At 39.5% G+C, this 14,371-nt stretch overlaps 1 protein-coding gene across 1 annotated transcript in view; it reads left to right on the plus strand.

The window, feature by feature from the left end:
* LOC129742071 (proteoglycan Cow) overlaps positions 1–14,371 on the plus strand; it is a 445,000-nt gene that overhangs the window by 252,741 nt on the left and 177,888 nt on the right. The window lies entirely within an intron of this gene.

Genomic DNA, 14,371 nt, shown 5'->3' on the forward strand with positions numbered 1-14,371 from the left:
TAGAGGTGGCACTACCTTAACCTATACAATGAAATCTGGTTGGTCCGAAGTCTACATATGGTGAATACGTATACTCCGGACGGGCAAAATATGGCGTACGTTAAGCTCCAGAAAGCTTCCCTATTGCGCGCAATGGTTCTATCGATGCGCTAGCCGTGTTGATATTTCGTTATCACGGCATGAATGCACTGTATGAGTGCTAATCATTAGGGTCAACGGTCCAATTTGGCTAAGCCCGAATTATTTTGAACCATTGATTTGATTTGATTTTTAAAGCCTATTATTATGATTTTTAAGATAAGTTAAAAATACAGTGCATTCATGCCGTGATAACGAAATATCAACACGGCTAGCGCATCGATAGAACCATTGCGCGATAGAACGATGATGTGTCATTATTGAGAATTAATTTTGGGTTGAAAATAAAAATGGAACAAATGTCAGACATGGCTGGAATGTCAAAAACGATTTCAAGGTGTCAAAGTTGAAAAGCACTGTTACCCTCAGATTGAGACCTTATGTTTCTTTTTGATAAGTTCATTCAGGTAAAGGATGGGATAACAAATCACAAAAATGTCAAGTAAACATTCCATTCATTTGTCCGGGAAAACACAAGAAAAATCGTCAACTCCAGACGAGAGATGAAACAGACGAAGAGTCTGGAGTAGCGAGTAGCAGAAAACAGCAAACCAAAAAAGAACTTAAATGATGACATCCTAATTGAACTTTTCTCTGGGATCTTTTACGTGGGGCACCTTTTCTGGATGGAACGAGCCGGACAGACGAAGCCATTTTTCCTTCTCAGAAAGTGACGTGTTAGTATCTACATATTTTTTCTACTTGAATCACCGTCTCGTTTGATTTACTCTTGATCCTCTTGTCCTTGAAAATTAATAATCCAATTTTTCTTTTCGAATCATTCGATCCAATTTAGGAATGTGATTGTAGTTTAACCAAATAAGGTGTAAAAATAAATGCACATGGATTTTAAATAAATTTAATTATCCTTCGCTTTTCCAGTAATTCCCAGAACCATTGCCGCCTTCTCAAAATAGCTCCTCTTCTGAAATGCATTTCTTTCCAGGAATTTCAAAACGAAAACTGGCAAGTTTAATATCCAAGTCAATCTTTCGATCTTTTCGTTATTTTTGTTGTTGTTTATTGCTGTCGTTTCTGGAGAATTTAGACTGCTTCATCTAGTTCCTGTTGCAAAGTGCTCCGAATGATGACGACGACGACGACGACGGAAACAATTTGGAAGCTGAGCTGCTTTCATTTCTCTTCTGGCAGCAATAGGTATTTCAGGCAGCGAGGCCAGGCGCCTGGCGCAATTTCAATTTCGATCGTTCCGGTGCCAGCCAGCAGCAGCACACCTTTCAAAGAAGGTGAAATTGCTTTCGGTATCGTGGAAGCAGTGGAAATGGTTCTGGTTTTTTTTGTTTACTTTGTTTTTACCTCGGAATGGATTCCAAAAATGAAGTGAGTGGTAGACTGAGTCGGTTTGGGGTCATTTTTGAATTTCTCAAACACTGGGGTCTAAAAGCCTTCGATTTGGTTCAAAACTCATCCATGATTTTTTGCAAAAATGTAAAGCTACATTTGAGTAAATTTGAATATTTAGGTTTGTTTGGGACAATTGAATATTTTTTACTGAAAAAATCAACATCATTTTGGTTGCTTCTTTGGTTCAGATGATGCTTTTTGTGCCAATTTTAATATTTTCTTAAGGAAATTTTCCACTGAACAACTTTGTCGAAGACCGTAACTTCCTATCTTGTTAAACAAAAAAGTTATAAGGTGTTCAATGGGGGCAAGTCTTTTGGCATTGAAAAACAATAAATTCAATTGACATCACTGCTGGTGCAGTGCACAGGTGCTCTCATTGAACACCTAATAACTCTTTTGTTTAATAAGATACGAAGTTACGGTCTTCGACAAAGTTGTTCAGTGGAAAATTTTCTCAAGAAAACTTATGAAGAGTGATACGGTCAAAATTAGGTCAATATCAACTTGACGTATTTCTTTCAACTTTGCATTTAAAAAACCTGAACACCACTCATTTCGAAGCATGTGTGTGTAGAATGTTGCTCCTATTTTGATTTTGGAATTCACTCTTCAGTTGTCAAAATGCCGTCCAAGGAAGAAGAGCAGCGTATCAAAATTTAGCTCGCGCATCGCGAAAATCCGAGCTACTCGCACGCAAAGGTGGCAAAATCGCTAAAAGTTGCCAAATCAACCGTTACAAATGTAATTAAAGTGTTTGGAAAACGTTTGTCGACAGCCAGGAAGTCTGGATCGGGGGGAAATCGAAAACCGGAAGCCGCTGAGACGACAAAGAGAGTTGCCGGTAGTTTCAAGCGAAACCCTAACCTCTCTCTCCGAGATGCCGCAAATAAGCTGGGTGTATCGTCTACAACCATGCATCGAGCCAAAAAACGAGCCGGACTATCGACTTACAAGAACGTAGTGACTCCAAATCGCGATGATAAACAAAATACGACGGCCAAAGCGCGATCTCGGAGGCTGTACACGACGATGCTGACGAAGTTTGACTGCATGGTAATGGACGACGAAACCTACGTCAAAACCGACTACAAGCAGCTTCCGAGACAGGAGTTTTATACGGCAAAAGGAAGGGGAAAGGTAACAGATATTTTCAAGCACATGAAACTGTCAAAGTTCGCGAAGAAATATCTGGTTTGGCAAGCCATCTGTACCTGTGGCTTGAAAAGCAGCATTTTCATAGCTTCCGGGACTGTCAACCAAGAAATTTACGTGAAAGACTGTTTGAATACACGTCTGCTGCCTTTCCTGAAGAAACACGGTTGTTCCGTACTGTTTTGGCCGGATTTGGCATCTTGCCATTACGGTAAAAAGGCCATGGAGTGGTACGCCGCCAACAACGTGCAGGTGGTTCCCAAGGACAAGCACCCTCCCAACACGCCAGAGCTTAGCCCAATTGAGAAATACTTGGCTATTGTCAAGCGGAACCTGAAGAAGACCAAAAAAACTGCTAAGGACGAGCAGCAGTTCAAGGCAAACTGGCTTTTTGCGGCGAAGAAGGTGGACAAGGTTGTACAAAATCTGATGGCAGGGGTTAAGCGTAAGGCCCGGCAATTCGGATTTGGAAAAGCGGAAGCCTAACTGAATATTTTTCCTGAATTTTATACTTATTAAACTTGAAAAAGAAATTTAATTTAATTTTTTAAATAAACGATTTCACCGATTTACACGCGTTTTCCCTTGACCAAAATTTGACCGTATCACCCTTTAATTTGGCACAAAAGCCATTAGCAGGCTCAGTTCCACAGAAAAACCAGAAGAAACAAAATTGGTATTGATTTTTTAGTACAAAGTATCAAATTTTCTCTTGCAATCCAAAAAGTGCAAAATCACTCATGTAAACGTTACTTAAGAATTTTACAAAAAATCATGGATGAGTTTTAAACCAAAACGAAGCTTTGAGACTCCATGATTTGAGAAATTCAAAAATGACCCCAAATTGACTTAGTCTAGTATGTATAGGTATTCTATGAGTCCATCCTGAATTGTAGACTTATATTTTTTTCCTTTCTGAATTTTCTACAACTTGAAAAGTTTTGATTATTTTTAGTAAATAATATAATATAATAACGATTTTATTTGGCACCCTGTATCATTTTTTGTGTCTTACCCAACACTGTACTCTTATTTGATGAAAATCTTTAGTCATAAGCCAGACTTTACACTTTTCCTCCAATACGGTTCATAAGCATAAGGTTCTGCACAGTTGCATTACCCACCATTTTCACCACTTTTGGCCTATCTTTTTAAAATTTTCCGATGTCATCAGCTGGTTTTATGTATTTTGCTTTGGTAAAAGCCCAAAAAGTTTCGAATGGCCGTGCCTCGGGGCAATTTGGCGGATTCATGTTTTTTGGCACAAAACAGACGTTTTGGATTTTGTACAACCCTGGTGTGTCTTTGGCAAAATTACATGTAGCCAAATAGGGCGAAAATATGACGGGTCCATCATGTTGCTTGATCATCGGCAATAAACGCTTCTGGAGGCATTCCTTGATATAGTTCTGGGTGTTCATTGTTTCCGATGTGACGTACAGGCTTGATATTTTGCCGCACTCGCAAATTGCCTGCCACACCATAACATTTTTGCCAAATTTTTCGGAGAAAATGGCTTTTACCTTGTCCTTGCGTACAGTGAAGTATTGTGCCCCAGGAAGGGTTTTATAGTCCAATTTTACATACGTTTCATCGTCCATGATAATGCACCCAGAACTTTTGCAAAATATTGAATCATACAGTTTTCAGGCTCTTGGTTTTTTAGGGTTTTTTCTGCTTTCGATACGTCTTGAGCCCAAGTCGCTCTTTAACACGCATCACGTTAGACGTCGAGGTCCCGACTTTTCTCGCCACATCCTGAACGGAATCCGATGGTTTCTGTTTGTAAGCATCCCTGGTCAGGGATTGTCGATAGCAGGACTTACTGGACCGGATTTTCGACCACTCCTCGGTTCATCTTCAAATGTACAATATTCACCATATTTTTTAATAGTTGTCCGTAGCCCTCCGACGCTCACATCCTCTTCTTTTGACAATTTTCTCAATGAGATTCCACTCACAGTCACAGTTCTTCACTTGGGCACGATATTTTTCTCTTCTCCGGAGTAAGGGGCCGTTCAAATATTACGTAACGCAATTTTCGAGCATTTTCAACCCCCCCTGCCCCCTACGTAACACATTCGTCTCAAAATTTCTAAACAAAATCCACAAAGCGTAACAAACTGCTATACCCCCTCCTCCCCCTAAAAGCGTTACGTAATATTTGAATGGTCCCTAAGACCACGCACTTTGAAATGTAATGACAAACTAAATGTTTTTTTTTATACAGAAATATGTAAACAAAAGGACGCAGCCAGTATAATTCGAAAAAAAAATTCAATTCAAAATGACCGTTAACATTAAGTGTGCTTATAATTTTTGGAACAGTCTATTAGGAACCCATCTGAAATCTAAAGTCTGTTTCACATAGAATCTGCATCTTTTCATTTACTGCAGCGCCCCTAGTTGTCACATTGCGAATCTATTGACAGTGTTTTGATCCGGATGGTTTGTTTACTTAGTGATGAAAATTTCATCAAGGTTGAAGCAGTCAGTCAAAAGTTATCGACGATGGAACGCGAAAGGCGAGAGAAAATTCTGCACACTCACGTAGAGAAACCGACGTGGTCAGGGATCAAGATCGCGAAATTCCTGAAATATCCAAAATCGACTGTAAATTCGGTGCTGCAACGTTACCGGGAGACCCTTACAGTGGATCGAGCAAAACAAACCAGGCGTAAAAGTGGAACATATGACCGGAAGCTGCGAGCAAAGGTAATTCGATCAGTTCACAATAATCCTGGAATCTCCTTGCGTGATTTGGCGAAAAAGTTCAAGACGAACCACAGTACAGCTCGACGAATTTGTTTGCGAGAAGGGTTGCGGTCGTATCATGCAAGCAAACACCCCAACAGGACGCTGAAACAAAACCTGGTTGCCAAAACCAGGGCAAGGAAGTTGTAGGAGAAAGTGTTGACCAAGTACAACGGATGCATTTTGATGGACGACGAAATTTACTTCAAAATGGATTTTGGACAAATACCCTGTAACAAATTTTACCTTGCGAAGTGTAAAGGGAATGTTGCGGGTAGATTCAAGTTTTTTTTCGCAGATAAATTTGCTCATAAGTTGATGATTCGGCAAGGGATCTGTAGTTGTGGGAAAAAGTCTAAGATTTTCATCACTGGGGACACAATGAATGGAAATGTTTACAAAGAAGAATGTCTCCAGAAGAGGGTTTTGCCATTCATTCGGTCCCACGAAAGTCCGGTGAAGTTTTGGCCGGACCTGGCAAGCTGCCACTACATCCGGAATGTTGTTAAGTGGTATAAGGAGAACAAGATCGATTTTGTTGAAAAAAGTATCAATCCACCAAACTTTCCGTATTTTCGTCCCATCGAGAAATATTGGGCAATAGTTAAGGGTAAACTGAAGAAATGTGGCAGAACCATGAGAAAATCCACTCAAATGGAAAAGTGGTGGAACAAGATGGCGAATGAGGTTACCAGCAGTACTGTGCAGAAAATGATGGGTGGTATCACAAAAAAAGTTCGAAAATTCATCCGAAAAGCTGACGAATAATTTTTATGTGTTTTTTTCCTTAAGGTGCAATAAAAACCCCTGGGTCAAAAATGGATAATAGAACTGGGGCAGGGGTGTTCGGACCTAGACTCAGGATTTCAATTCCGATGGGAAACTTGCCAACAGTATTCCAAGCAGAAGTTCAAGCAATTCTAGAATGCACTTTAGCCTGTTTGAAAAGAGGATACAGGTACACAAGTATCTACATATTTTCTGACAGCCAGGCCGCTCTCCGGGCACTTAGTTCGTTCACATGTTACTCCAAGCTAGTATGGGAGTGTATTGTTGCACTAAGAAACCTGGCCATACGGAACAGAGTATTTTTCTTCTGGGTTCCAGGCCACTGCGGTATCCTAGGGAACGAAGAAGCAGACCAGCTAGGTAGGGAAGGATCTCAGGGCCTGTTAATTGGACCAGAACCCTCCTGCGGAGTATCGAGGAGTGCCTTAAATATGGAACTCAAGAACTGGGAAAGCACCACTATTGGCTCCAACTGGAGAACAGCAGAGGGAGCAGCTCGGGCGAAAAGATTCATTGAACCAAGCGCACGACTCTCCAAAAACATGTTGAACTTAAATAAGCACGAGTTAAGTACTTACACAGGTCTCTTGACCGGACATTGTCCAACAAAACAACATCTCAAACGGATGAACATTATTCAAAACGACGACTGTCGGTTCTGCGGGTTCGAAAAAGAAACTGCAGAGCATCTTCTATGCAACTGCTGCGCCCTCCTAAATAGGAGAGAGCGTGCTCTTGGGGCAAAGTTAATAAGCGCACAAGACATATGGTTGCATATCAGCCCTAAGAAGGTTATATCAAACATCTTTGATATCATACCCGATTGGGATAAAATGCTTAGTCAGCAATCAACTGTCACTTCAACCCATAGTGCAGGTGAGCCTGATAGCATACAGTAACGCGGGGTAATTACCACAATAGATCAACTACTAGTCGCAGTGGGCTCTCCCCTACAAGGAAAAAAAACCCTACAAAATGACATTTTTACTTTTGTTGTACGTTATTTCTTTGCGGAGAAATGATCTATTTTATCCCCCCAGATTCTATGAGAAACAGACTTTATGTGGTTTATCTATAGGTGGGGACAAGACTACCCTTGCACGAGTGTGAGAATCAGTTTTTTCGATGTTTTGATTGCTACGTCACAAACGTTCATGCGCGTCTCGACGTTGAAGTCACCATTCATCGACGACATGCTACATTTCATATTATTTAAAAAATCACAATCAAAGCACCCTTTTATTTACGCTTTTTCCTCCTGACGCGCAGTACGGTGACGCTATGAGTTCTTAATAATAAACAACTTTATTTGCGTCCCAAGTCTTTGGTTGTCCCCACCTATAGATAAACCACAAAGATCTGAAATGTTGACGTTACACTACGAGTCTGGCCCGTGATTTATGTTTGAGACACTCGTAGTTCCTGCTTACATCCTATATTCCTTACCACGAGTCAGATTTGTGGATACCGACTGGTAGTTCATTACAGATTTGAAAATTCTTGCAAAGTTACAATGAAAAAAAAATGGCTAGAGAATATCTTTAATCATTTTCCCAAATGTCACATCACGAGTCTTACTCGTAAATAGAGAATGTTGATCCTCGCTTGTTCGTTTACCAAAAGTCAGACCTTTATAAACCACGAGTCTGACTCGGGGTTATCGCTCATTGCAAAAATAAATCAGCCGATTTCAACCGTTCAGGACACAGATTCTTAACCACGAGCCAGACTCGTGGTATAGGGCAGAGCTAGTAGTTTTATAAAATAAGGTAAAGAGGTGATTGATGTCAATTTAATCCCTGGATAACCAGCAGCTAGTAACACCGTTCCGACCTCCCCGTGTCGGCACGATCATAAATTCTACGACAAATGGTCTCTTCTTTTCCGGTTCCCATTTATTGCACTACTTAAATACGTAAGCTCTCCGCACACCATCGTTTATCTGTCAGCAAATGATTCCTATCATGTACTGTTTGCTTCCTGTGTTTTTGGAACAAGCTAGCCCCAGTATAGATTTCATATCTCTGCAGCCAGGGGACATTAAATTGCAAACGGAATATTAAACCATGGCCCATTTGCATATCGGTGAAGCTGAAAGGTCCGTTAAACCTCACATCTCCCCTCCACAATACTCATTCTCTAAAAAAGCACACACACCTACCAGTCTCCAATCTAAATACTCTGACCTTTTCAACCCGTTAAACCACCTGTAATCGGACTAGCTACCAGCTACTAGTGAGTGCTTGTTTTTTTTATTCTGTTTCTGCTTTTATTTTGCCGTGAGCGAAGCTCACATACTGCCATCAGAAAACATGTTGCCCTGCTGCTACACCTCTCCCCCCTCTTTAATTCGTGCATCACTGGAACAGCAAACCCATTTTGCTTTCGTCACGTACCGGTCTCTTTGCTCTACCTTCGCTATGTACATATGTACATACATTTTCCAAACAGAGGAAGCTAGAATGGCTGAACTCTATTCCTGGCATTCTATGTCAACATTCCGTGTTGTTTCTTTCTTTGGTAGGTTTTTTTCCCCGACTTTTTGTATCTCTCCGCTTTCTATTCCCATCGAATAGGACGATTTTGTTGCTGCCTCACGGTTGGCCGACTGGAAACAACAACCCTAACCCACTTTCGTTTGCCCTATCGAGCGCTCCGAATGGAGCTTACGTGTTTACCTGTTTTCGTTCTTAGCCATTTTGTTTTCTTGGTTGTCGTTAAGATTTAGAGCGACTTATAAAACGCTGGGATCAGTTCAAAATGAAAGAGAAGAGCAGAAAACATTGAAACCGAACTATTTTCTTTTTTTTACAGCGAAAAAGTTTTTGAGGGTTTCCAAGGAATTTTGGAAAATATTTTTCGATGAATCGAGACGTGGGAAAATCATATAAAATTGCTTTAGACAGTCAAAACTATCAAATCAGCTATTTGAAGACGTTTCGAAAACAAAAAAAGGTCAAATGCCGCATATACACGATATTGAACACCAGAATCAGAAATCAGGAGGGAAATTTCATCTCACATCAGAAATCGGTATTCGGACATCAGACATTTCATATCGAACATAAGACATAAAACTACTTCAGTAATCTGTCACCAGATAAGAGATGGGTCATTCCATATCAAGTGACCATGAAAATGCAACGACCCTCTTCGATTTCGCTCAAAATCAGTAGGATGACTCATTATAACGTATATAAGAAAAATCCAAAGTTTTGGGGGAATCGGACCACCCTCCCCCGAATGGCAGCCCCCCCTTTTTTGAAAATTTGTCAATTTTTTCCAAAAAAAACTGTTTTTGTTTTTAAATATCTCTGGAACGGTAGAAGCCACAGACAAGGTAAGACCTCCCTAATAAAGAATATATTATAAGCTATCAAATGTGATGATAAAAAAATTTCAGCAGTGTTGCCAAACTAGATAATTTTGCATTTTAAAGCTTTAATTGCGATTATCTCAAAATGCCCTCACTTTTTTTTTGATTTGATGGCGCCAATGTGTTCAGCGTCAAATTTTACATAAGAATCACTCATTCACCCAAAACAATATGAGCCGTTCCGGAGATATCAAGCTTTTAAGATGGGAAGTTCGTGAAATTTCACCGTTACGCCACTACGTCTTATAAATAAGCATCCGAAAGGATGGATCTGCTTCCATATATACTATAGAGTATTTTGTCGTGTTTATTTTTTCAAACATAAATATTTATTTCAAAAATTAAATAAAAAAAAACAATTAATGTATACATTTACCGTTTGGTATTTAACACATTTTTTTAGCTTTTGCAATCAATTTGAAATTAGTTCCTACATCTGAGCTTGACAGTGTTTTCATTATAATTGAATTTTCAGAATGAGGTGTTGCTGAATGCATTTCTCTTATCCCCTGAATTGATTTGACAGAATCAAATCTAGCTTTGAGGATTCTTTTCATTTCGATGCATTCTTAAGCGGATACAAATTCGACTTGCAGTTTTTTGCAATTGCAGCGCGCCCATTCGAAAAGATCTTTAGGTGTTTGAATTATGGCACCTTGCAAACTTGCTCTCGTTGCCATTCGTTTGAGCGTTCCACCCAATCCATCACTTGGGCCCTTGCCATGGGCTGTTGCAAAAAAGTGCCATTCAGCTGGAATACCAAAGTCTTTGTGGTGATTTAATAGATTAATCATGTTGAATCGGTTTTTATATTGCGCAACAGCACCATCGGAGAAGTAAATTACTTTTTTCAAACTAGGCAAATGCAACTTAACGAATCTGTTGAACTTACGGTTTTCGGGAGAAGTATTTCGGCAGCAGATGATTCTGCTGCACTCTAATTCTCCTCGACTCAGATTTGAAGGAAAACAATTGAAAATGCGCCAAAACTGGGAAAACTCAAATTTTGATTAGAACGGCACAACTCAGAAATGAATTGTAGGGGTTTTCGCGAATTTTGAGTTATTTTTAATCAGGCGTTTTTAAGGAGCGTTTGAACCGTCTGAGCCAAAATAACTCAGAATTTCTAAAATTTTAACACGGTTTCGGAAGGGATTATAATTTTTTTTGAGAAATAAATTGAAACAAATGTCTGAAAATTAATTTATTTCCCGTCGTTTATTTTGCACCGATTTTGATGTGTGACAACAATTATTTGTACAACTATCACGACTGTTGCTGTACGTGTATCCTGCCTAACCTTCCGGTAGTACCGATCCTGGCTGTTCTTCAGGTGATTAGGTTGACCCGATCGCCGCTTTCTCCTCGACCACGCCGTCTTTTGTCGCTGCCACTTGCCGTCATAGGCGACTCGGTCCATACTATTTTCGCGGCAAATGTTCCTCCACTTCGACGGTTTGCCCTCGGAGGGAAGGGAACCTGCCGCTGTCATCGTCTCCACCATTGCCACCATCGAAATAGTCGTTCTGGCTCGAAGTAGAATTGCTGCGGATGGGAACAAGATTCCTCTGCGGCATCCGGCAGGAACAGACATTGAGAGGAAAAGCTAGATTGAGTTTGGCTGAAAATAAACAAAACTCGTGAATTTTAAAATCTTACCCGTTGTCGTTGCTTCCTTAACAATTTGCTATAAGAAAAGATAAATTAGTTGAATTTTTCATTTGAAATCACATCATTATTATCTGAATTTTAAATACACTGTACTTACTATAATTTTTTCGTCAACTACACTCCAAGCGTCGCATTCAAACAATAATTTTGTGTTTTGGATCTCTCTGAGTTGTTTTCATCTATTTTGCTCGAAAAAGTGTGCGTCTTTGCTAAGTCCCAGAATTTGGAACTCGCTAGATGAAAACAACTCAAAATTTTGAAGGATTACCACTCAGTTGTTTTCGTCTTCATATATGGTGCGACTCCTGAATCGAAACAAATCAGTCTCTGAATAATTTAAAATTACCGTGTGCAACGTGGACGAACCAAAACAGTTTGTTTTGTTCTATTTGTTTTGGTCAATTCGTCTATTGAGAACAATAGCAATTGATCATTGATGATTGCTGATGACAGCTGGTGATGATGTACACGGTACAAATGTTTACATCATCACACTGTGGACCAATATAACTCAAACTGTGGTTAGCAGTTACACTGCAGTGTTGGCAGGCAGAAATGAGTAGAAGTATCAAAGTACTCATTGAGAAATGAGTACTTCCCGGTTAGGGGATATAGGAAGTGGAAAGTGACAATTAGCTATCGCTTATTAATATAGTTGTATTCTACTGACCTCACAGACAAAACATGAATAAAGATAACTCTATTCCACCACTGAAACCTGCGTTGTTACTCGTTTTTCAACAGAATCCTATGAATGCCTTTTGGAAAGCATAAAAAGATGCCGTATTATGATCGAGGAAGTCCGAAGTTATCACACAATTTAACGGAACGATCTTCTCATGTTCAAGATAATACGCAGCAAACGGGTGTACGGTGGCTTGATGGTTGTTATAGTGAACACCTTGAACACTATGAACACGGTCAATAGAATTTTCGTCAAAACATGAACAAATAATATTTTTGAGGCGATCAATATTGCCACAGTCTGCTACATCACATTTTTGTAAAAAACACATCTCCGTTTGAGGATCGCACAGATTCTGCTTTAATACATCACGATATGAGCTGAAAGTTTAACGCCTTTCTCTTCTGCTTCAATCTGGTTGAGTTTCGCGCCCAAAAATTTCAATTTGAAATTTAGATGAATTGCGCAAACACATACAGTGTGTGTTCCAGCAGCTCCTGCTAGCACACATTCAGGTGGTCGGAGGTCCGCAAACTTTGAAAAGCCTACAGGAATCTCGGGAAACTTTTCCTTGAAAAACCTGAAATCAAAATTATTATGTTTGTTTAAAAAAATTATACCAATTATTATGATTTTGAGTTAACAACCTGTAAGTTTCTCTAAGATTTGCCAATACTAAACGCTTTTGCTTTAGTATACGAGGACTCCCTTCTCGGACACTTTTGAAATCTTTTTTTCCTGCCAGTTCTTTGCTCACATCTCCTTCAAGATAGAACTCTTTCACTTTGTGTATTATATCTTCGGAAAGACGATGTCCTTTTTTGGGATTGGGTGAGCTTAGTATACCTTTCTCTCCAACGCATTTTTTCATATTTTTTACTCAGCGCTCTGAACAGTTAAATTCTCCTTTTAATTATAATGTATTACAATAAATAACAAATCAATGTATCAAAGACTTAAAATTACTTTGAATTTTCTGGAGGCTCCACGATTTTGGAAGTACTGACAAAATCCGAATTTTGTCGCTCGTTTTTGTACACTCCTTAAACTTTTCTTTAAGCTGCTCGATCATCTCCTCTCCGAAGCTTTCAAAATTTTCATTTTGATGATCAGCGACTTCCGCAAAGCAAGCTTTCAATGCTTTCGATGCCCTGAGCATTTTTTCGTGTTTGTACTTCTTGGACCGTCTAACCCTAGTCTTATTCACAGGTGACTGACCAAGAATTTTTAATGTCGTGTTGAGAAGGGCTAGTTTTTGATCATAAGTATCGCGATTGGCAGGATGTTCATCATCATCTTGGATAGCTAAATTAAATAAAAATAAAGCTTAAGAAAAAAAGTAACTTAAGTTTTATTTTTCTTACCCAGCTCAGGTGGAGTTTCCGATTCATCGAATGTATGACCCATCACACCGGCCTTTGCTCTTACTGCCGTATCGCATTGGATACATATCTTCCGACCTTCAACAACTTTCTCGGCGTATTCATGAAATCTATCATGATAACGTGAGGTAATTGTGATTAAATTTTTTTTACGAGCACTGGCATGGCTATCCAAAGGATTGCAACAAGCTTTTTGTTTGGCTGCAAAAAATCGGCCAAACTGGTTCTCGTGACTTTGGCAGATGGTTTGCAAACGTTGAACACCAGAACGTAGTTTAAATAAACTCCATTCACGGAGTGTAAAATTGCGATAAGATCGATGCTGGTTATCAGCTGAACATTTTCTTTTTAATATCAACCCTATCGAGCACACCATTTTGTTATCCAAACGAACAGCGAATAAAAATTTTAGTCAACCGGATAGTAGCTTGGCGTTTCACATACTAATTGCTGATGCCAGCCAATGTGGTGGAAAGAGAGGTGATGAGAAAAAAACGTTGCAAAGGTAGTAGTAAAGTTTTTTCTTCGTAAACAATGTTCCCTTGACAAAACTTCCTGTACTACCGAAAATTCTGCTACGGATAAATTAAGCTCCCCGACAACGACGCGTTGCGACGCAGGCTTTGTTTATCTCTATATTAATTTTTTCTCTCGCGCAATAGTGTGCGTTTTTTTTGCTGCGCCACTTTACGGCGTGTTCGTAAATTGATTTGTTTGGTGATGCATCGATTTTTTTTTGGTAGATGTCAAACCACCTTCCAATGCTTTTGCATACAGTTTGTTTTATTAACGAACGCCAGCATCGATAGAAAAAATCAATTTACGAACACTCCGTTAGTATAAGTGAACCTCATTGGATGCTAGCCTTCTTTTCGGATGCATATTTATAAGACGTAGTGGCGTAACGGTGAAATTTCACGTACTTCCCATCTTAAAAGCTTGATATCTCCGAAACGGCTCATATTGTTTTGGGTGAATGAGTGATTCTTATGTAAAATTTCACGCTGAACACATTGGCGCTATCAAATCAAAAAAAAAAGTGGGGGCATTTTGAGA

This window comes from Uranotaenia lowii, chromosome 1 (genome assembly GCF_029784155.1).
Source record: "Uranotaenia lowii strain MFRU-FL chromosome 1, ASM2978415v1, whole genome shotgun sequence".
NCBI classification, from domain to species: domain Eukaryota; kingdom Metazoa; phylum Arthropoda; class Insecta; order Diptera; family Culicidae; genus Uranotaenia; species Uranotaenia lowii.